Source organism: Triticum aestivum, chromosome 5B (assembly GCF_018294505.1).
Source record: "Triticum aestivum cultivar Chinese Spring chromosome 5B, IWGSC CS RefSeq v2.1, whole genome shotgun sequence".
NCBI lineage: Eukaryota > Viridiplantae > Streptophyta > Magnoliopsida > Poales > Poaceae > Triticum > Triticum aestivum.
Window position 1 is genome coordinate 182,458,586 of NC_057807.1, and position 24,511 is coordinate 182,483,096.

Sequence of the window (24,511 nt, forward strand, 5' to 3'; positions counted from 1 at the left end):
CAAGGAAGATCACAACAAATTTGCTAAGGAAGTGAACAAGCTCATATATCATGGATGACATGGGAATACAAGATGCAACAAGGCAATCATAATGTGAGTCAATCCATGCATAGGGTGCAAACTTGTGGTGAGTATGATATGTCCATCGAGCATAACAAGTGTGAGCACAATAAACAAATATGGAGGTAGTGGTGTACCAATGCTCGATGTCATGGCAAGAGTGGAGTTTCGAAGGTGCATCCAATAAGTGTGAGTGCTCCTCAATTTGAAGGTCCATAGAGCCAATCTCCAATGTCGCTCCTCCGTTCGCGAGATGTATCATGTAGACAACAAGAAGGAAACAACTATGAAAGAGTGACCCATCCAATATGCGTATTTGAGGATGGCTCAAAGAAAAGGAGTTCACCTTTATGAGGATGGTGAAAATGTTGGTGTCACGCATCATGTATGCATTTGCTTGACCAAGTTGTCGCATGACTGTACCACCTTGTGGATCCTTCAAAACGAAAGAACATGACAAACACTCGGAAAACAAATGAGGTTAGCAAAAGTGCAAAACCTATCATTCGTGTGGTAAGATACCAAACAAGTGTATGCATCATTCTCATCATAAGAAAGGACAAGGGAGTATTGCATAGTATGGAGGCATATGATGCGAGAACAACCAAATGCAATAGGCTGAATCAAACAAGCATGCATCATAAGTAATATGTCAAAGTCTCCAAGATCAATAAGCATAGTATGGTTGCACTCAATACAAGTGGATATGAGAGAGGCAACTAATGGACACAAGAGACAATGATCAAGATATATCATGTGAGAGGCATGAACATCTATGTCATCAACCCAAGAAAGCAAGTAATAGTGGAACATGGGTGATGCAACATAGCAAGCAATCATAGCGAACAAGTCAAGCATGCTAGTAGTGCGAAGATGCAACATACTAGAGGGAATAATGGCAAGAATGTCATGTGTGCAAATAGTGGGCATGAATAATGCACATGACATATCACAAGCACGAAAGCAAGATATGAGTAGAATTTCATGAATGTATTGGCGAGAGGCCATATGTAAATAGCAATGGGGCATCATGACTCTACCAACACAACAAGCATCAATAGAATGGGGCACATGATAAACATGGCAAAAGCAACAAGGATCTCCACCAAGCATGCAAATACACATAGTTGTATCATAATGGTGAAGCATGGGTAGATGCAAGCAAGGGTCACAATTGCATGGCAAAATCATGTAAAGAGGCATAACATGCAAAGTGAACACGATAGTATGGGCATAAAGGGACAAGTGATATATATCCCATAGCCGTGTGAGAGCCAAGAAAAAGAGATGCGCATAGTCCTTGCGCAAAGGGAATGGTGGTAAGGATAGTCCACGGGATCCCAAGTCATCGTTGCTCTCAAGAGCTCGTTTCGTCAACTCTTGGGATTGAGATGTTGACGAGTATACGTGAGTACCTACACAAAATAAAGACAAAGGAAAAATTGTGTGTGCGTGATATATGTACACATCATCCATCATGATGGGCACGTGCATGTGTCGGTTAGCACAAAATATCCAATGCTCAAATAAATGAGATGCGTGATATAGAAACATGTCATCCATCATGAGAGGTTTCTTCTTATGTATATCATAATGGAGACTCAAAGGATGTAATGCATCATGAGAAATATCTAGAGCATTGTTATTCGTGGAATGCATATGGTGCATGCAATTATGGTAACCATGCAAAATATGGAATGCATCAAAATCTCCTAATTTGTATGAGGAAACTATGGGGGTCTCCTCATGAGCAGGAGTAGAAACATCACATGGAGAATATTGACAACATCCAGAACAATGTATATTTGGAACAATGTGATCATGGAATGGCATAGTAGATGAAGTGCACAAATCATGTAAAGGAAGCATGTCAATATCATCAAAAGAGAAACAAAAGCCAATGACCATCATCTTGTCATCTATGCCATAAGTGCATATGGGATTTATTTTAATGGGGCATGCATAGTTACTATGTTGAGATTGTAATGATGCAATATGGGATATCTCACTCATAGCATATGACAAGTTCAATGGGTTGTCAAACATGAAGTGACCAATAGAATTTCCACATGAAATCCTATGAAGCATAGCATCACAACTAGGAAACTCAACATGCTCATCATCATATTCATCATAAATAGGTAACTCAAGGCATGAAGAAGTCTCACTAGCATGAATCATGGGAATAGGTGGGTCAACATCATGGGAGCAATTGATGTCAAGAGAGTCCACTAGTGGGACAAGAGAAGCACCATCACCTACGTTACCTTTGGAGCGTCGCTCATGTGTTGTAGGTGAGGTGTTGGAGACCAAGGCATGGTCATCGTCATCTTGATGGAACCATGTGGGGGGTGCATCATCGTCCACCATGGCCATCGGTTTTCCCATTGGAGGGATGGACTCGTCGGGGTTAGGTATGTCGTCATGTAGGAGACCTATCACCAAAGAAGAAAACACACTAGGAGTAGAGGTTAAGTCGTTAGAAATCATAGTGGCCTCACGTGCCCTCTCAACTACCTCACTCTCTAAGTGTTGTGGCTCACTCACTCCCTCAAAGATGCTCCCACTCATATTGTTGGTGGAGTCACTCAAATGGCGCTCAACCTCACATAGGATGTGTGGCATGCTCTCATGTGTGGGGCTAGTGGTGGTCACACTCATCCTCTCATAGGAAATGCTTTCAATGTCACGTATGGTGGAGTCACTCATGTCACTCATGGGGTAGTGGCTCTCCTCATAGGGCCCTTGGGGCATCTTGACATATGTGGGTGTCGGAGAGATGTAGTTGCAAATGTATCCATGTGTGGTCGCGTAGCTTGACTCGGAGTATGAGTCCAATATGGGCGCCGTCTTCATGTTGTAGAAGAGGTTCGCGCTCATCGCCGTGGTCGAAGGGGATGGCCCTTCCTCGATCGTCTTGTCACCATCTTGGTGTTGGAGGCCCATATGATGTGGCACCTTGTAGCTCGTCTCCATGACCGAAGGGAGTTTCCCATGCTCGGCCATCTTCCTTGAGGGGCTTCCGAAGATGGAAGTGTCGCCCTTGCTTGTAGGTAGTCGCCTTGGACTTGATGAAGTCGATGTAGGTGTACACGTGGGAAGTAGGCAAAGATGACGTACGTCCAAAGGCAAAGATGCCTTGATAGCACTTGGCGAAGATGCCAAAGTGGTTGTTGTAGCCGTAGTGCCGTCTTGGTGGTGGTCGTCTCACGGTCTTCTCTTTTTCTCATGAAGCTTCGACTTGGCGTGAAGTAGGGCTTGTTGGGACTTGTGCTTTTGCTCTTGTGGAGCATCTTCATGATGATGATGTCGTTGTCGTGCTTGAGCTCCTTGGCGTTCGTCGTCGTCGTGCACATGATGCTTGGAGGTGACTTGCCCTTCATGACGATGTGGACCACGAACGTGATGGTGGTCGCCATGTAGATGTTGACTTGGACAACTTGCGCTTGCATCTTGTTTGCGCTCCGAAGATGATCGACTTGGTCGCCGCCGCCTTGAAGATGACGAAGGGGAAGTAGACTTGATCAAGGCCCGAATCTCCTCCATCCTTGCATCTGTAACATCCCAAAATTCTAAATTTTGGAATGTTATATTAAATAGATAGTTATGATTGATTGTGTGAAGTTGAGTGAAATTTGAAACTTTTGAAAGTTAAATGAGAGGGAATAAAAGGACTTCCCAAACTTTCACCTTGCATTCGTGATCTCCGTGAATTCAAATTATTTTCGCCACAAAACCCTGGAGAGAAGATGACATGACTTCTTCCATTTAAATAAATGAAAAGGGGTTTTGAAAATATTTAAATTTCACTTGGAAATATTTCAAATTCAAAAACTTCAAGTAACTCAATGATTTTCATGAGAAAAGATAAAATGACTTCTTCAAAAACATATGAAATATGAGTTGGGTGTTTAAAAGAATCCAATTTAAAATCCCTTTTGGAAATTATTTTCAATTTGGAGTTATTTGGATTTTATTCAAATTATTTTTATCCAAAAATAAAATATATGGAAAATAGGGTAACATGATTCCCTACATAAGAAAATTGGAGAGAAAAAATTTGAATTAATTTTGGTATTTTTAAAATGATTTTTGTTGGATTTTATTATAGAAGTAGCACTCTTTCATTTATTTAAAATTCTGTGGATTTTATTTGATGCTAGGAAAATGTTCACGTTGTAGAAAATCATCTTCTGAAACTTGTGATATATAATATGCCTATATAAAATTTCACTTTTATTTTCGTTATTCAGTTTTCTATTTCTGTTTTACTAAAAACGAAACAGCCGCCCGCGTGCGCTGCATAGTTGCATCGGGCGCCCCATCATTTTATTTTTTTTCTTCTCTCCTACATGGGCCAGGCCTAGCCAGCCATTTAATTTTTTTTACTTAGGCCGAATTTTGTTTTAAAAAACAACTACAGCGCGTGGCTGGCCGAGGCCTTTAGGCCCGTGCGAGGCGGTTAGCCTTTTTCTTCTCTGTTTCGTTTATTTCCGTCTACGTTTAGTCCCATATTGCCTAGCCTTTGACCTCTAACCTCTTTTCAACCTATAAATATAGACCCATAGAGCATTTAAAAATTATCCGATTCAGGTTCAATAATATATTTTGGTTTGACTAGATTCACTAAAAATATATATTTCTCCTCTCCGGCGGAAATTCTGGAAGTCGTCTCCTCTCTCTGAAGTCATCTTTTCTCTACCTTATAAAGGTATCTTTCTTCGTTTTTATATATATAATACTCCCGTAGCTTATTATTTCTAAACTAGGACAGTAGAATAATTAGATTTATAAATTAGTCCTAGTATTTACATTTTGGACTATAATTCTTTTAGCCATAACCCGTTTTCTTCCGTAAAACAGCTTGACCCTGATTTTTTCAAATAGCCATAATTTTTTACTCGTTCATTCAAATTAGATGAAACCAGCGCCTACATTCTCGTCTTGATTCCACCTATCCAATGAACCTATCCCAACAACTTTTTGAAATTTTGAAATTTTGAAATTTGTTCATATTCATACTCAAATTTCTTTTGATCATATCTTTTTATCCGTACCTCCGTTTTTGATGCAACCAACGCCTAAATCTTCGTAATGATCCACTCTGTCTAGTAAACCAACTTGAACATGTTTTTGACAATTTAAAATTTGAGTTTAGTTCAGATTAGTATTCGATCTTGTTTCGTCTGTTACTTGAGTTTTATAACTCCGTTTGAGTTGATTCTTTTTTCAAATTGAAGCACTTGACCTAAACTTTATGATAAGGCCAAATTCACATAATTTTGGTTCTGTTAGAAATTGTTTTATGTTGCCAGAGTTATTTGCTTGGTTTTGATGTTTTCTGAATTGTTTTCTCCATTCTATCCGATCTTCTGAGGGATTGCTTATGTGTGGTTACTATTGCTTGCTCGCGATAGATTGGCCGGAGTGAGACAAATAGAACTATGAGGAGTTGAGTGCAAATCATCTTCATCGATAGTACAAACAAGTTCACACTTTGATCATATCCCTTTCATACCCAGTTTTTATGCATTAGTTCCACCCTCAAACATTGCATGGTTAGGATCTGATAACATGTGGGTATTGGGAAGTAGTTGATGAGGTAGTAACCTATTGACCTGCATTCAAACCTTGGGAGTTACTTTTATGTGATGCTCATACTGCCATGCTATGCTAGTAGACGTCGAATGGGTTTGAGTGAATTCATGACAGATATGAGATTGTTAATTATGGTTCAACTTAAGGTGGCTACTTTAATACACAACTGGGTGGATTGAGGCACCTCAGGAATCCAGTGTTGCCTATTTTTTTGGAAATCTCGGGGTTCCGTGTGATTTTCCTATGGACTGCCACCCAGGCTCAAAGGGATCATAAGATTATTCATGCTAGAAACTTTCGTGTGTACACACGCTATAATGTGCTCTAGCATAGTTGATTAAGTCGTGTGAACTCTTATAGTGGTAGACTAGCAGATGTAGGGGAAAGTAGGTGTAACTGTCTACCAATCGTAGGGTGCTAACGCTTCTGAAAGACTGTGTCTCGGTCATCCGTTTCTCAAACACCATGTAGTATGTACTATTAGAATTCCAACGGAGGAGATCGGGTCTTGTGGGGAAAAGTGCGCAAACCTCTGTAGAGTGTACAATCTAATCATGGTTAGCCGTGTCCCCGGTTATGGATGTTTTGAGTATCTAGTTCTTGGATTATCATGTTGATCTCATCACTCTTAAAATAATTTGTTGGGTTTAATGATGATGCTTAATTGGGATTGAGTTGGGTGAACTTTCTCAATGTTTAACAACCACCATGATAGTTAAATAAAATATATTCCTTTGTTGTAGGGAAAAACTGGCTTTATGCAAAAACAAACTTAGAGCTTTCCACCAGCCAAATATGCATGTAGTGATAGCTTTTATTCATCATTCATCCTATGGTATGAATTTGCTAGTACATTCAATGTACTGACCTACATGGCTGCAATGTCTCATGTTGCAGGATTTCTTACGATGAGTAAGTGATACGTTAGGGTTATGATTTCTACACTCAAATTTGCCGTTGGTGTTGATGGGAATCCACAACCTTGTTGTTACTTCCGCTACTTGGATTGAGGTAATAGTATTTACGTTACTTTATACATGTGATTTACCTCTGTTATAAATCCTTGAGTACTGCATGTGTCAGCATACCGATCTAGGGATGACACTTAAGCACAGAGACTTGACCGTCAGAGGTCGGGTCGCTACAAGATGGTATCAGAGCACATGTTGACTGTAGGACGTGACCCCTAGAAATTGGCAAGCCATAGGAAAGATTTTCTCTTCAAACTTCGTTTTTGAAAAGATCTTTTACCTCTCTTCTCTTCTGAGCTTATTCAAATAGTCCCTTTTAGTGAGACCATACCCTTTCCCCTTTTGACCACATGAAGATTCAGCTGACGAGACCACTCCAAGAAGTACAAGATATCGGACAACTAAGACTACTTTGGAATAAAGAGGATTTTTACCGTGCATTACAATGACGGAAACTACAACGGTGAAGACTCCGAAAACTAGGAGAATTTGAAGGCTTTGAAGAATTTCCAGATTTGTATGACCTAGGAAGGCACCCCTTATGAAACTTGTCAGACTATTGAAGCTATCAATACCCGAGATCAAAGTGTTGGAGAAACACCGGAACATGGAGTGTAAAAACTTAAGGTTTTGTCAAGAAACCCCCAAGACAGGAGATATCAACTATGGAATGATAGCTCATGGCAGAGACATAGTCATAAACATGGATATCCATGATGCTATCGCTCGCTCATGTTATTGTCACTGTGAGGTGTTAAGCATGCATCTTTTGGACGAATTGGATGACAAAAGGGCTAATGGAGCACCTACGAGCAAGAGATCAAGTTTTAACCTTAGCTGGTGTATCACTAGGATATGGAGTATTACATCAAGAAGTTTAGGGTGGATCTGTAGGAAGCCGTATTTGACAAGGAAGCAGTTCGTGAAGAACTCAGGACCCAGAAGTTCAAAGTAGCCAAGCTGGAGGAGCAAAACCTCGAGGTACCGGAGATTAGTCAGGAGCTGAAGGACAGAAGGACCATGGCTCATGCCAAGGATGTTGAAACCCAGAAGTTTGGAACGCAACTCCAAAATATGAAAGGACGTCATGAGAGACCTCTCGTCAACAGAGATGATCTGGATAAAGAACTTCAGAAGGACAAGCATGATCGGAAGAAGCCATCGGAGACATGAACCAGAAGAGTTTGGCAACTTTGAAGATTTATTGACCTTTAGAAGACCAAACCCCTGTTTTATACTTACCTTAGGTGCGACGATTGTGAGCTGTCATTTGTTTGATGTTTTCCCGACAGTCACAAAATAAAATGCCTTTTCAAAACTATTGTTTGTATTTTGTGTATCCCTCTCTATCTCTCCTATCTCACCCCAAAACCCCTGGACCCAATAGAGGATGAATGGATAAAAGCTCATATTATCTGGACCGATGAGTCAATTGGAGACGGACCGATGGATTCAGAACATGGAGGATCAAATGAAGAATAACCCTATAGCCGGAAAGGATATGGCCTAGCAGGCTCTTCAATGCTTTGAAAGAGGTGCTGCTACTTGGTTTAGGATGTACCAAACCATCAATGGATGGCAAGGAGTAACCACTTGGGAAGAATTTAAGTTGACTTTGCTAAAGTCTTGGTTTGTGTCCTAGAAATTAAAGCCTTATGGAAAGGATATGACGAAACTTTGTGCATGCAAGCTCTGTGGAGGAATAGGACACAACCATAAGGAACACAAGGATGAATGCCCTAATTGTGAAGGGAGTCACCCAGCTGAAGAATGCCCAACTAGGCCGATTACTTGTTTCTTGTGTGAAGGAACTACCCACTACCCTGCTCAGTGTCACATTTACCCCATGGTACAAAGAACCATCCAGCAGAAGAAAGAAACAATGAAAGGAGCCCTCAAGGAAACTTAAGAAGAACCTGTGATGAAGGAAGCGGTGGAGGACACGCACAAAGGAAACAAAATTAAAGCCTGCACCAAGTCATGCTATTCATGTGGAGAAGAAGGACACATCTCCCAGGATTGCCTGAATGGGGATCTAGTAGAATTCCCGACAAAGGAAGTAGACTATGACCCACAGGAAATAGAAGCCCTGATTGGCACGGAAAAGTCCAGGAAGAGAAGTAGATTGGATTCCGGGAAGGACCTGAGCCATATAACCTGTTTCAGGTGCAAGGAGTCAGGGCACTACTTCAGCAGTTGCCCAAAAAGGAAGCCGATGACCCAAGAAGGCTATGTAGTCATAAGGAAACCACGAGACTTGTCGGAAGTAATATGTTTTCATTGTAATGAAGCAGGGCACTTTGCCAGAGGTTGTCCCAAGGAGAAAGAGACCTGTGATAAATAGTTGAGACTTTGTGAAATATAGCAGTAGTGAGAACATTTTCCTTTATATTGAGGTGATGGCTTGAGGCATGTAATTGAAAAGCAAGTGATTGTAATCATTGGAGAATCAATAAAGTTAGCATCGTTGGTAAAGATTTGGATTTTATGAGCACTGACTGTATGAAGGAAGATTTTGACCATTTTCGAGGATATGAGAAATATGGTCTATGGAAGATTGGAGCATTTTAAGGGTGGTAGTACCCTGTGAGGAGATTTGACCCCTGGAAAGGATAATGATATTCCACGGAGTGGATTTCGGACTAAACAAGTATGAGTTTTATCTCGATATGTTGGATACCCCAAGAATATGAAGGGATGAAGTACTATTGGATATAAAGGAGGTATAATGTTGGTAATATGGAGCAATTGTAAATCCATGAGGAGTATGAGTAATCGCATCTTAGTTTGGCACCAATAGAAGGAAGGGAGACATTACAATTGGATGGATTTAAAAATGCTAGGAAATTGGATATTGGAATAATGCTCAGTTGCCCCGATGATGATTTCAAGGTTCGCAAGTGATAAGATGGGCCCTAACCCTTCAAGGTTCGCAAGTAACACTCTTGCTGAAGGAAAAACCCTAGAAGAAGATATGCCTTTATTAGCAGACGTTTCTTAGGAGGATACGAAAACCTGAGAGTGGTGAAGGAACGATAGATGTTGTTTGGCTTGCAGAATCCATGGATGTATCCAAACTTGGTTCGTTGACAAGAGAAATTCTGCAATGCTTGTGAGGATGACCGAGTGTTAGAATGCGAGATTCGCTAAACCGTATACAAGGTAATGATTTGGGTGCGGGATGGATTGATCACCATACCGACTTACTCTTATTATTCGCCCTGCTATATGGGAAGGTAAATCTGAGTGACTAGACCATAGTAGAGAGACGACGATGAAAACCTTGTTTAAACCTTAGAATGATATAAGTACTTTCCCTTGTACAAGGCAGCTGCTGCCAATCATAGAATATACGGTGAGAATGAAGCCCAGACCCATTTCCTGCAGGAGAAACCGTAAATTGTTGACCACCATGAGATATCGATAGTTGTTTAGTATTGGCGCCAGACCCGGCAGCCAAGAAGACCCAGTCTCGGAATAACCTTATCAAGAATAAAGGACAGAAGAATTGAGGAAAAAAGTTATGCCACTATCAAAAGGGCCCAGAGAAGGAATTACCCTGAAGATTTAAGAAGACCAACACTGCCAACAATAAGGATGGAGTATATGAGTTTTGATGGAACAATAACAATGTTTCTAAGGGTGGTAGCACCCGAGACCCCGGAGACGATCGATGGATTTTGAAGACCCCCTACCCTAACCTATTTCTTGCTAGCCTCTCCGAATCTCGAGGACGAGATTCATTTTAAGGGTGGTAGGTTTGTAACATCCCAAAATTCTAAATTTTGGAATGTTATATTAAATAGATAGTTATGATTGATTGTTTGATTGATTGTGTGAAGTTGAGTGAAATTTGAAACTTTTGAAAGTTAAATGAGAGGGAAGAAAAGGACTTTCCCAAACTTTCACCTGCATTCGTGATCACCGTGAATTCAAATTATTTTCGCCGCAAAACCCTGGAGAGAAGATGACATGACTTCTTCCATTTAAATAAATGAAAAGGGTTTTTGAAAATATTTGAATTTCACCTGGAAATATTTCAAATTCAGAAACTTCAAGCAACTCAATGATTTTCATGAGAGAAGATAAAATGACTTCTTCAAAAACAGATGAAATATGAGTTGGGTGTTTAAAAGAATCCAATTTAAAATCCCTTTTGGAAATTATTTTCAATTTGGAGTAATTTGGATTTTATTCAAATTATTTTTCTCCAAAAATAAAATATATGGAAAATGGGGTAACATGATTCCCTACATAAGAAAATTGGAGAGAAATAAATTTGAATTAATTTTGGTCTTTTTAAAATGATTTTTGTTGGATTTTATTAGAACAGTAGCACTCTTTGATTTACTTCAAATTTTGTGGATTTTATTTGATGCTAGGAAAATGTTCGCGTTGTAGAAAATCGTTTTCGAAATTTTTTGATATATATTATGCCTATATAAAATTTAATTTTTATTTTTGTTATTCAGTTTTCTATTTTTGTTTTACTAAAAACGAAACTGCGCGTACGCCTGGAACTAACAGCCGCCACGTGCGCTGCATAGTTGCATCGGGCGCCCCATCATTTTATTTTTTTATTCTCTCCTACATGGGCCAGGCCCAGCCAGCCATTTAAATTTTTTTTACTTAGGCTGAATTTTGTTTAAAAAAAACTACAGCGCGCGGCCGACCGAGGCCTTTAGGCCTGTGCGAGGCGTTTAGCCTTTTTCTTCTCTGTTTCTTTTATTTTCGTCTACGTTTAGTCCTATAATGCCTAGCCTTTGACCTCTAAAACTCTTTTCCACCTATAAATATAGACCCATAGAGCATCCAAAAATCATCCGATTTGGGTTAAATCAATATAGTTTGGTTTGACTAGATTCACTAAAAATATAGGGTCGCGATAACTGCCACACGTGTGGCATGGATACGAACCCGCCCACATGCCTCGTGTGGCGTGAACAGGAACCCGCCCGCACGACCATGTCTGGGCACGCAATTGCACTGCTCGCACGTCCGGTGTGTGGCAACCCTGCCCGCACTGCCCCGTCCGGGCCAGACGACCCGCTGACGACCCAGCCGTTCCCGGCCTCCGATCGATCCCCTCTCTCGACTGCCGCCATCGTCCCCCACCTCTCGAACCCCTGCCTCCGTCGCCGGCCTTCTCTGGTTGCCATGGCAACCAGAGCAGATCCGTAGGGCACTCTCACCGCAAACCACACCCTAACCCTCCCCACCCCCAGCTCCTCACTCCAACCCAGCCCTCCAGAGATGATCAGCTAAAATCAGGTGAAATCTCCCGATCTCATCCTTCTCATCCTTAAGGCTGAAAATCTCCCGATCTTGTACTGGATCCATGCTATAGGGGTAAAACACTGCATGGTTCAGTGTATTCTTCGCAATTGCTAGGCAGAATACACCAGATCTGCCCTATACTATGTTTGAGATTAACTTAAGTTCCTAGTTTGATTGATGCAAGTAGTTGGGTAGGCAAATTGATGAGTAGGAATCCCTAAAAAAGGAGAGGAAGGACAATTTTGGAATAAAGGGGGTGGGAAAAATTAATTGCCACCTGTGTATAACGACAGTTGCCACCTTTCGTTGTCAGTAGCTGCCACCTAGTTGACCTGTTGCTTGCAATCCCTATCTTCTATGTGCAAGCAGCAGAAAAATACAATTCTTGTGGATTGTTGATGCGTTCTTGTTCATGAAGTGATTGAGAACACATTGGAAAGAAGCGAGACACGGAAAGAATGAATCACGAAGATGGCGCTGATACTTGGGGTTCTCGAAGGCCAGAAACGCCCCCTTGGGATGCATCAGAGTACAGTCAACTCATCTCTGCAGGGCTATTGCTGCCACTACTAGAACAGTATGTAGGCATTGGTATGATGCGTGATAACAAAAGAAGAGAACAGTTGCCATCTTCGCAACGATGAAGATGACATTCTACTTATGTCGTACACTGTCATTTTTCGCAGGTTCTTATGACCAAAACACTCTTAGGGGGGCCCCGTGGCAGGTTCAGTCACAAGGTGCTAACATTGACAAATGTACGGGCAGCCAACTTCAACTAGGTAATATGGCTAATCAAGGTAATGCATACGAAAAAATAGCACATACTGGTGTGGACATGAAAAATGAACATGCAAAAAAATGGCAAAAGGACTCACGAGTTATCACGGGTGAAAAATGCAGAGCCTTCATGCAGCACGTGGCATCAAGTAACACCCATGTACCTGCCATCAACGTCATACACAGGTGAGTCCATAAAAAAGTGATGTTGCGGATGCTCAACTAGCAGAAGGAGCATAGTTGACAACTGCAGTTGCCATGTCTGGACATCTACAATTGCCATGGTTAAATAACTGCAGTTGTTATCCCTGGACAACTGTTGTTGCCATCCATGGACAACTGCAGTTGCCATGCCAGTGTAACTACAGTTGCCATGCCATGACAACTGCAGTTGCCATGGAGGAACAACTGCAGTTGCCATACCAATGCAACTACAGTTGCCATGCCAGGAAAAATGCAGTTGCCACATCAGGGGCAACTACAGTTGCCGTGCTAGCACAAACTGCATTTGCCATGAATTGACCAACCACTACTATACTTACAGGTTATTACGGTGGTGGTAACCGGGCAAACGTCTCGTGGCAAGCTTCACAAATTACAGGTGGAGCATGTCATTTTGGTGTCACGGACCACACAAGATGGTCACATGCAGCACAACAAGGTAAGGAAAAAACTGAACCACAAAACAACACTACATTTGTTTTTGTGGCAAAAACAAGCACGTGCCGAAAAAAAAGACTTGAAGCAGTGATGGTGGACAAGAACCAAGCATAAAACACTAACAAGTGGTTGCATGTAAATGAGACATGTATTGTCTTTGAAAAATTGCCAACTGTTGAAAGCATGTGTGCATCACTAATGGTTGAACGCATTTCGCCTAGTGAGATCAATCTTATAATGCAGTAGTTTTGTTGCTAGAACACAGTGGTTGCCATTCGTTGGTAGCAGTGTTTGCCATGAATGCAGGACTGCAGCTGCCATGCATATAGAACCTAAGTTTTTGTACTAAAAATAGGAGTTTGTTGTCGTGCATTGGCAAACAATGGTTGCCATGTTTGTTAAACTATAGCTGCCATGACTGGACAGCTACATTTGCCACTCATGTTCACGCGCAAACTGACATCTTGCTGTTCGAATGATGTAATGCCAAATCACTCGATGTTGATGTCATCCGTTGTGAAAAACATGTTATTCAAACAAAACAATCTTACTCTCGTACCTGTTTTTTTCATTACAGGGCCTACAACTACAGTGAACGGCGGTGCGGGCACATCTACTGTGGGGAGCTCTAAGCGCACAGAAGACGCGCTCCCCCAACCAGTAGACAATCATGCTGCAAATAATGCTGAGTCAGTGTTAGAAATGGCAATCATTCCAGCAATTCCCACAGCCACCCCTTTGAACGCAAGCACTGGCAACACTCAAATCGATGAAACTGCTGCCGATACTGAAGTGAATGATGAAACTGATGACGAGGCACAAGGGGATGAAGATGATGGTCAACCAGATATCATGGTACCTCAGCCATCGTACGTTGGGCAGAGATTTGAATCGTTTGCAGAAGCAAAGGAATTCTACCAGACATATGCAAAGTTCCATGGGTTTGCCGTCAACACCGAATACCATAGGAAAATTAAGAAAACTAACGAGTACAGCAGAGGTGAGATGAGGTGCCACAAGGCACGAAGGAACAAGAAAGGGAAAGGTGTTGCGCCTGTCGTTCCAGAACGAAAGAGAGGGATCATTCTCAAGACGGGTTGCCCTGTCCGGTGTAAGCTAAACATAGATGGAACACAGTATGTGGTCACTGAGTATTTTGACGAGCACAACCACAAACTCATAAAGAAGTTCGATCTGGTCAAATTTCTGACCGCCCAGAGAGGGTTCACCCCAGTCGAAAGGCAATTCGTAAAGCTGCTACATGATTGTAACGTCGGTCCATAAAGAATGGTCCAGATACTATCACTCATCCACAGCAAAAAGGGGAAACTGAGTAGCATGCCATACATACCAGCTGACGTCACAAACTTACAGGCCAAGTACCGTAGAGAGAGCAAGCTGGCTGACATAGAGGCCACAATGGCCTACTTCGATGAGAAAGCGAAGGAAGATCCAGATTTCTTCTACAGGATAAGGTTGGACGATGAGGACCGTGTCAGGAACATGTATTGGGTGGATGGTGCTGCAAGGAGAGCCTACAAACATTTCCGAGATTGCATTTCATTCGGCGCGATGTATCTGACTAATATGTACAAGATGCCATGCGCTCCGTTCATAGGAATTAATAACCACAATCAGTCATTGCAGTTCGGCTGCGGGCTCGTTCGGAACGAAGACACGGATGGGTACGTTTGGCAGTTCAAGACCTTCTTGGAGTGCATGGATGGACTTGCTCCGATGAACATAATAACAGACCAGGATTTCAGCATGCGTGCAGGCATAGAGGAGGTATTTCCGTTGGCAGTGCACAGGCACTACAAGTGGCACATTATAAAGAAGGCTAAAGAGATGCTAGGACCGTTCTTTGCTGACCGTCCAGAGCTCCACAAGGCGTTCGAGCTGTGCGTGGACCACAGCTTGATGGTGGAGGAGTTTGAAAGGAGCTGGATGGCCATGATTGAAACATATCAAGTCCAAGACAACGAGACGCTTGCTAACCTGTGGGAGAAGCGAATGTACTGGGTGCCGGCCTACTTTATGCAGTGATTCTTCCCCTTTCTGCAGACTATGCAGCGCAGCGAGGGGTTCAATGCTATTTTGAAGTGGTACGTGAGCTCTGGCAACTCATTGCTACAGTTTGCCAAGCAGTACACAGCTTTGCAACAAAAAAATTCTGGGATCTGAGCTACAGCAAGAAGCTACCACCGCGTTAAAGCTGCCGAAATTGCTAACGTATTTACCGATGGAGAGGCAAATGAGCAAGATATACACAAACAAGATATTTAACAAGTAAGTCAATTGCGTTATAGTCTTATTTGCACAAAAAGCACTAAGGCAGTAGGTGCCTTATAGAGTGCAATGCAGTTGCCATGATATGCAGTTGCCATGTTTAATGAAATACTGTTTGCCATGCTTACTCAGCTGCAGTTGCCATGTTCAATGAAAATTCTGTTTTGGCATGTTTAAGGAAATACTGATTGCCATGCTTACTCAACTGCAGTTGCCATGTTCAATGAAAATTTTTCTTGTCATGTTCAATGAAGTGCAGTTGCCATGTTTAATGCATTGTACTGCCATTGGGGCATGTTGGTATGCAAATGCCAATGTCAACTGAAAAACGTTATATTCTAGACACATTTGAGGAAATGCAGTTGCCATGTTTACTAAAAATGCAAACTTCCATGTTTGTTGAAAAATGCAATTGCCATGTTTACTCAACTGTAGATGCCATGTTCAATGAAAATCTAGTTGCCATATTTTATGCAAAGGGCTTCCAGTGAGGAATGGTGGTGTGGAAATGACAATGGTCAGTTGAAAATGCAATACAGTTGCCTTGTCTAGTTTACTGCAGTTGCCATGTTCAGTGTACTACGTTTGCCATGTTCAGTGTACTATGTTTTCCATGTTCAGTATACTATGTTTTCCATGTTCAAACAAAAATCTATTTCTATTTCCATGACAACATAAGGTGCTACAAAAAGATCGCACGATAGTTTAACAGAAAACACACAAAACTTGCAGATTCCAGTAAGAAATAAAGTGTGCCAGTATGTTCACGGCTTTCCAGGTGGACGAACATACGTTCAAGGTGTGTTCTATTTTGGGCATGTCGGATTCAGAACCTGAAGGCCCGGACAAAGGAAGGAACTACTTCGTGAAAGCCTCGATCGAACAAGGCGAATACTACTACCAATGCTGCAAGTTTGAATGAGACGGCATTGTGTGCTGTCACATACTAAAAGTAATGGACATGAACGCTGTGACACGCATGCCCCGCCATTTCATAAGGCGGCGATGGACTTGGGACGCTGACGACGCGTTTGCGCCGCAGACAACAAACGCAGTTCTGGCTCTGAATGACGAGAGACCTGAGGCAACCATGGAAGCCGTGAGGCACATTGTGCTGACAAAGAACTATGCTGAGCTAATTGATGAAGCGTGCAAGAGTGACGAGACAGCGAGAGTCGCAGAAAAACACAGGAAGGCCCTGAAAAGAGATCTTGATGAGATCAAGAAGAGGAAAGCCGAGGAAGCCTTACACCAGTTCCCCCGCACATCAAGTGTGCCTTCATCCACGGGGCCATCATCTGAAAACTCTGAGATAGGATCTGGAATAGCAAGCACACAAACCCAGGTCAGGAACCCACCCCGTTCCATCACAAAGGGTCGTCCAAGAGAGATAAGGTACAAATCGGGATTGGAGATTCAAGCAAAACACAAGAAAACGAAGAAAGGGACGGGCAATCCGTAAGCAAAAGTTGGGGCACTGTGACATGGTCCTTGTGGAGATTTTGTTTTGTACCCTAGATGTTGTGAATTTTTTTTAATTTGGGACAATGACTCTAGAGGGGCTTCAGAAGTTGAAGGAGAATGCATTGAATGGATAAATGTAGTTGCCATGTTATGGGTACTTAATCTACCATGTTATGGGTACATAATCTGCCATGTTATGTGTAGTTAATCTGCCATGCTATTTTTATACTAAAAATATGCCATGCTATTTTATACTTAAAATATGCCATACTATTTTATACTAAAAAATATGCAATGCTAGTTGCACTGGATCTGCCATGTTAGTTGTACTGGATTTGCCATGTTAGTTATGCTCGATCTGCCATGTTAATTATGCTGGATCTGTCGTGTTGTTTGTACTGGATCTGCCATGTTAGTTGTACTGAAAATATGCCATGGTATTTGTAATGACTCTGCATCGCATATATTTACATGACAAAATCGACGCGGTTTAGTGACACATATTGTGTTTGTGCAATATATGGGAAACAAGTTGGAAAAAGCGTAACGTGCGTAAACCGCAGCAAAGGTTGTGGCTACATGATCAACCTACCATGCTAGCCGGCGAAGTTAGTGATGAAAAAGAAGAAGCAAAACGTCCAAATGAACAACGACGATGACTTTCGCTAACCATGTCTGATGAACTACATTTGCCATGTTTTTAAACATCGTGACACATTCGAAACAGCAAACGGGTGATACAAACGATGAAACCATAGTAATAATGATAAACATAAAAACATATTTGCTGTCACGCCTAAGTAGGTTCACATCCACATATATTACAGAAACTATTCAAATGTCGCTCACACACCACCACTACATAGAAGCCTACACGGGGTTGCAGTCATAACATAGCACACGAACATAGTTTTTGACGAGAACAAAAGAGATAGTACCTTACATTCCTCGGCAACAGAATGTAAGGTATGCGTCCGGTGTGTATCGCCGCGTGATCACTTGTACCTCTTGATGACTTTCTTGACAGCTTCCTCCACAAACTCGCGTGCTCCAGACCGCTTGTTGAAATCTTCTTTCGTCAACCAGTTCCACGTGTAGATTTTCCGGAGCTCAACGACCGTTGCAGCTGTGACAGCGGGGACAAGTCTACCTTCCCACTTTGCAAAGTATTCCAACGTGTGAAAGCCACAGTCCGTCCTGCACAATAAAAAGAGTCAGGTGAGCTCGCAAAAAAGGACAGACATAGCAGTGATAGACTTCAATTCAGATGTAACAACAAAAAGTGGGGTTGGATTGATGTAAATGGCACATGGAGGATGGGGGTAGGAAATTACGTGTTCCCTTGCTTCGTAGTCGCCACGTACTCAACCGAGAAATGTCTGATCTGGACCTTTGAGGATGGGGGTAGGAAATTACGTGTTCCCTTGCTTCGTAGTGACGGTTCCATGTCTCTTTGAGGTTGTTGATGAAGAATTCAGCATGCGTAGTAAGGTCTGCATCAGCTGCCGAACACATTGAATCAAGCACCTCAAAACGTTGGTTCTTCAGGTCAAGACAGACCGCATAGTGGTGACCACACTTGTCGTGTTGGTCATGTGGTGCAAGCTCCTGGAACATGGGGAACATGACCTGCATTTAAAAGTGAGGGAAATGAGAAGCAGAGTTCACATGAAGAACCGCAGAGGGACAAAAAAAGTAGAATCATGTAGAATGTTTGGTTATGGGTGGGGGTAGTTGAAAGAAAGTTGCCATCCATGTATGAACAAATTTTGTCGTGTATGCCACATAGTTTGCACGAGATGCAAAAAATCAAAAAGGAAGGTTGCACGGCAGCTACTGCCACATGAAACATCTGCCACATAAACAGAGTGCAGAAGATGGCAAAAAACCATACCATGTGAAAAAAGTGCAAACAGGGAAGGAATACTCACATATTTCTTCATTGTGAGCTTGAATTCACCGTGTTGTGCAAAATTCTTCCTCAGGATTCTGTGGTGGAAGTCACCATCCCATATTTTGCAGGTCACACTGTAATGCATGATTGTTTTGTCGACACCCACATCCATATGATTGTTGATGTAGTCAATCCCGCATGCAACTACGTTCGTCGACATTTTACCGTTTGGCCTCACGGACTCGGCAAGATCACCCAGGTCGACGTACGTTGCTTCACATTGAATGATCTTGGTTCTGTCCAAACATGAGCTGTATGAAAATGATATAACATGAAAGAATCATGCCTACTAAGTAAAAAAAATGAAAGAAGTAAAACGTAAGCGGATCATGTATAGAAGGTACAAAAAAAGAAGATGAATGGTAAAAAAGGAACAAAGCAAAATGAGAGATTGTGGGGGTGTGGTCATTTACGCTTTCAGCTCCTTCATGTGCTTGCTGCTGGACCTCGCATTTCCAAAACGCTTGACAATATCGTACAGCTGGGTCTGTTCCTTAGTGGCCCTGAATTCGGGCTCGTAATCCTCCGCGGGAGGTGGGTGAACTACCCTCTGCTGCCTCACAGAACCAGGGGTGGCACTCCTGATGGTATCCTCAGATACCGTATCCGCAGGCACGTTGGAACTTGATTGGCCTTACCCTCATGAGGTCCTCCTCTGCAATGCTGCCTCCTCGATCCTGCGGTAAGCTTCATCAAGTGACGGTGAAATCTCCTCAGGGGTGGCTGCAAGGATCAAAAAAGTGGATTAGGATACGTAGAAATCAAAAAGAGATGCATTGTGAGAAGATAGGGTGCATCATGTGAGATGTATGAACAAAAAAGTGGGGAGTTGCCATGTGTGGTGCAACTGCAGTGGCCATGTTGTGGCAACTGCAGTTGCCATGTAGTTGCACTGGAGTTGCCATCTGGTTTGACTGTAGTTGCCATGTCACAGCAACTACAGTTGCCATGTTGTGCTAACTAAACTAGACATGTGCTTGCCGAGTGGAGAAAATGCATCATGGAAACAAAAAAGTACAGATGACATAGTGCAGCAACTCCAGTTGCCATGTGTAATGCACTATATTTGCCATGTGACAGCAACTACAGTTGCCATGTTGAATCAACTTCAGTTGCCATGTGGTTGCTCAAAAAATGTGAAATGCACCATGGCAGCAAAAATAATGTAGGTGACAGGGTGCATCAAATCCAGTTGCCATGTCATCACATATCAGTTGCCCATCATGAGTGAGGACCCCCCAAAAATACGATTGCGACAAAAGTCAAACTACAAAGATGTATACAAGAAAATGATATAAGCACATGATAAATGTACCTTGAACTATCGGCTCTGCAAACTTCACAACCTTCCTGCCCTCGACCATTGGTTGCGCCATCATTGCGGGCATGCCTCCCGGGAAAGCAAATGCAACTGGCATAGGATCTGGCACCACTGGTTCATCTTGACTAATGCCAAGACTGAAGCTCGATGGGGTGAAGGCTATTGGGTGCCTCTCATGCCTACTGGCCGGACCTCAAACAACTTGCGGGGAAGAATCCAAGGGTGAAAGATTAACAAACATATCTGCATCGGTCGCTGCAGAATCATCGGGCTTGTTTGTAGGGCGGGGCATGTTGTCAGCGGTATCGGCCGCAGCTTTCTTGACAATCTTCTTGTTTGGGCTGTATGGGACACCCACATTGACTGGGAGCTTGGAAGTGCGCAGATTTAAGCTGGGGATTTCCACTGCAGGTAAAGGCGCACTCTGCTCCGGACGTTCACCTACGTCACTCGTGCCCGGCTTGACACCTGCATTAGTTGTGCTCCGGTCTTTCGGTTTCTCCATCACATTGCTTTTGGTAGGTGGGGGGAACAGTGTGGACGCAGGGACATAACCAGACTCGTCTCTGCTGCTCCTAGCTACAGCTGGTGCGTTGGGTATGGCTGTTGATTGCTTGCAGGGGCTACGACGCCTAGGTGGAAGACCAGCACGCGAAACGGTCGCCTTAGCAGTATCTGCACCGACAGGAGCTGGAGCTGTTATGCCAAGACTCTCACTTGTAGATGGCATATCATTGTGAACTGCCGCCTCAGCCGCTTCTGTCGTGGACACAGGAGTGCCACCACGCACGCACTTGGAATCAGTGTCAGATGAGCGGGAATCTTCCTTGCTTAGGTTGGTCTCGGGAGTGTCCACTTCAACGCTTGCTGATGGTGTGGCATGGCTCACAGCAGCATCCTTCATTGCCAGAAGAGTTGGCAATATTTCAGTTGTCCTGGTAGAAACCGACTCGTCACTCCCCAATGTATGGATGCCTGTTGTTCTAGCCTACACATCTGCAGCCGGCGGAGATGGTCGGCCACTTGCATCAGAGTTAGTGGGAGCAGTTGACGGTGCAGCAGCAGTATTGTCGCCAGGCGCCTCATGAACATCTGAGTTGCCCCCTGTTGACAACTTTGAATGCAGGCGTTCGAGAGGGTCCTTAATGATATGCTTGGCCCCATGCGTAGTAGTCTTCTTCACCCTGCAAAAAAAGAAAGCAGATGAAAAAAGGTATTAAAAAATGAACAAAATATATTTGCCATGGTAGAAATCTTAACAAAAATGAAAAACAAGTGGAAAAGCTGGTAGTTGCCATGTAAGGAGAACATGAGTTGCCGTGTGACATAGTTGGAAGTTGCCATACAAAATCCAGCAGTAGTTGCCATATTAGCCAACTTGAAGAATGATAAAATGTCTGATCTGCCATGAATGCAATTTCAAACCTAGGTATTGGATGAGCACACAAGCCAACGATAAATATGACAGTTGCCATTAGGTACAGTAAGAGTTGCCATTTGGCCTAGATGCCAGTTGCCATGTAAAACCAATAGGAGTTGCCATACACTTAAAAATGAAGGAAGAAATCATTTGGAAAAACAGCAGTTGCCACGTGGGGGACGATGACAGAAGACCATGTGACAAGCTGAACAGTTGCATTGGAAAATCAAGGAAAAATAGCACTATGTCAATGAAAGCACATGGAGAAACCTACTTCTTGACTGGCTTCCTCAGGTCTGGCAACACGACAGGATCCCCGGTGTTGGTCGTCGTCGTACGAGGAGAGGACCTGGTGGAAGGGGTGTCACCGGCAATGGGGGCACCTTTGTTCAACCAAGCAGAAACACGGGTTGGCGTTGGCGCCTGTTTCTTCGTAAATGCTCGTCCACCAGCGGTCGGCTCGCTGCACGTATGAGATGGAGGGAAAAAGGTGGCAATTGTCAGACAACAAACTCATTGCCGCGCTTGACAAAAAACAAGTGCAAGAAATGGATGTGACTGTTCCAAGAAATGGACACAGCAAAAAACTAAAATTAAAGTCGAACCTCCTCCTGGCAGCTACGGGATCGGTCCTAGACCTCTTGCCAGGAGAACCATGCCCAACATCCTCTGGAGCCCTCCCCCTCCTTGATGGCAACACCCCCTCGCCTCTCGCAGCCGTATGTTCTTTGACTTTCTCCGGTGGGGGGACATCTGTTGCATCCTTGCCCTTGTTACCACCTGCGCGAACTTCAGCATGTTCATCATCATCGGTGTCCTGTTGCACATTCTCCATGTCATCGTCATCATCCTTGCTGAGGCCAGCGTCTCCATCTAGATCATCTTGTGTGTCACCGGGCTCTTGGGAACTGTTGTAGTCATACCGGCCACGGCAACTGGTTGGCCGACGTGTACGTTCTGGGACAAATGAAGTGAACTACCTCGCAACTGCGTCGCTGTCAGAGCCACTGAGGGACGTCCACCACTCAACCAACTTCCCGAGCAAGCCGGTCATTCCGGATGCAAACTGCCCAATTAGATGCTCAACAGGTGCCCTCGCCTGTGCACGAAACAAGAAGCATCAACAACCACCCATATTGCAGTCACTTGCGCGACATGAACAAATAATCCAAGGCAAACCATAGATGTAGATATTTTGATTACCTCAGTAGGGCAAGACGGAGCTGAGTGCACGTCCATCCACTTTTCAAAGTTTTGAGGCCCCCCAAACAAAATGTAGTCTATGGCATGCTTGGCCATCAGCTAGAAAAAACAAAAAAATAGCAAGGATGTAAGAGATAGAAGGTAAGTTTCAGCACGAATGAAAGAGTTCCCATGTGGAGTGAAACATGGATACAATACGCAGACAGCCATGGATAACAAAAGGTAGTCATCCCTTATGAACCACGGACGGTTGCCTCATGTCAAATTTGTAAGCATGCCGTGTGGAGAGAGAAACCAAAACTAACCTGCAGTTTTCCATATTTGGTATCAGTTACCCTGTCTGCGGCAAGCACAACGTTGATAGTCCATGCAGAAACAGCAAACTTGTGCGTAGGCGGCGGGCCTCCTATCCGAGTGAAATCCATGGTGGACAGATCAAGACAGTCGACATACATGAGCTGATTTAAAACAATTTTACAAAGAAAGAAATATCAGTTGCCATCATGGGTACTTTGTAGTAAAAAAACAGGATAATCTATGTTCCCATGATAATCAAGTTGATGTGCATAAAAAGAATGGAACAAAAAGAAGAAGTTGCCTTCTGTATGTGCTAGTTGCCATCATAGTGTGATGGCAATTGCCATATTGCTAAGATGGCAGTTGCCATCATAGTGTGATAACAGTTGCCATACTAATATGATGGCAGTTGCCATATTGTCATTATGACAGTTGCCATATTGTCATTATGGCAGTTGCCATCTTGTTATGATCAGGTTGCCATGCATGAATAAAAGTGTGTTAAAAAATAGTGTTCACAGAAAGAACTGGTAAAAAATACCATTAAATGCAGTCGACAACCCTTTTGGTACATCTTGCTTGAGAATGCATCGTGCCGGAAGTCGGCAATAAACTTACACCAATTCATGTTCTTCACATTTTTCAGATCCGCCTGCACCACACAAAATTTCAGGACAAAAAGGTTGCCGCATCAGAAATCAAATGGAAAGAAACATCGAAAACACTGGCAGTCACTAGCTTTACACATGACATCGGAGCCAAAAGATTGAAGGAAAATAAAGTAGTAAAGATGGATCATTCACCAGGATGGGGAAGCATTTGTTGCTTGGGCGAAGAGAAGTGGTCGGCGCGAAAACAGCTGAGATGAGGTACATGAGTAGCTTCATCTTGAAAACATCTCCATGCGTCGTCATGGCCTGAAGTGAATCTGCCAGTGCAGACATGTTCAGCACGGATTCCAATCCAGGAAACAAACGGGGGAACAGCTCTTCCTCGATCTCATTATTGACCTCGTACGGGACTTTGATATGTCCACGAGGCACACCCAAAGTGCAGAACACGGATTCCTCGTTCAACGGTAGTCTTCCACATCCTGGAATCATGAATTCCCTGGAGGCAGGGTGGTAGATCTCACCAAGCCAGTCGCATACAGGGTTGACAAGGTTCGTGCACCAGACATCCATCAGAGCCTGCATACCCATCTCAGCAGCAGCTCC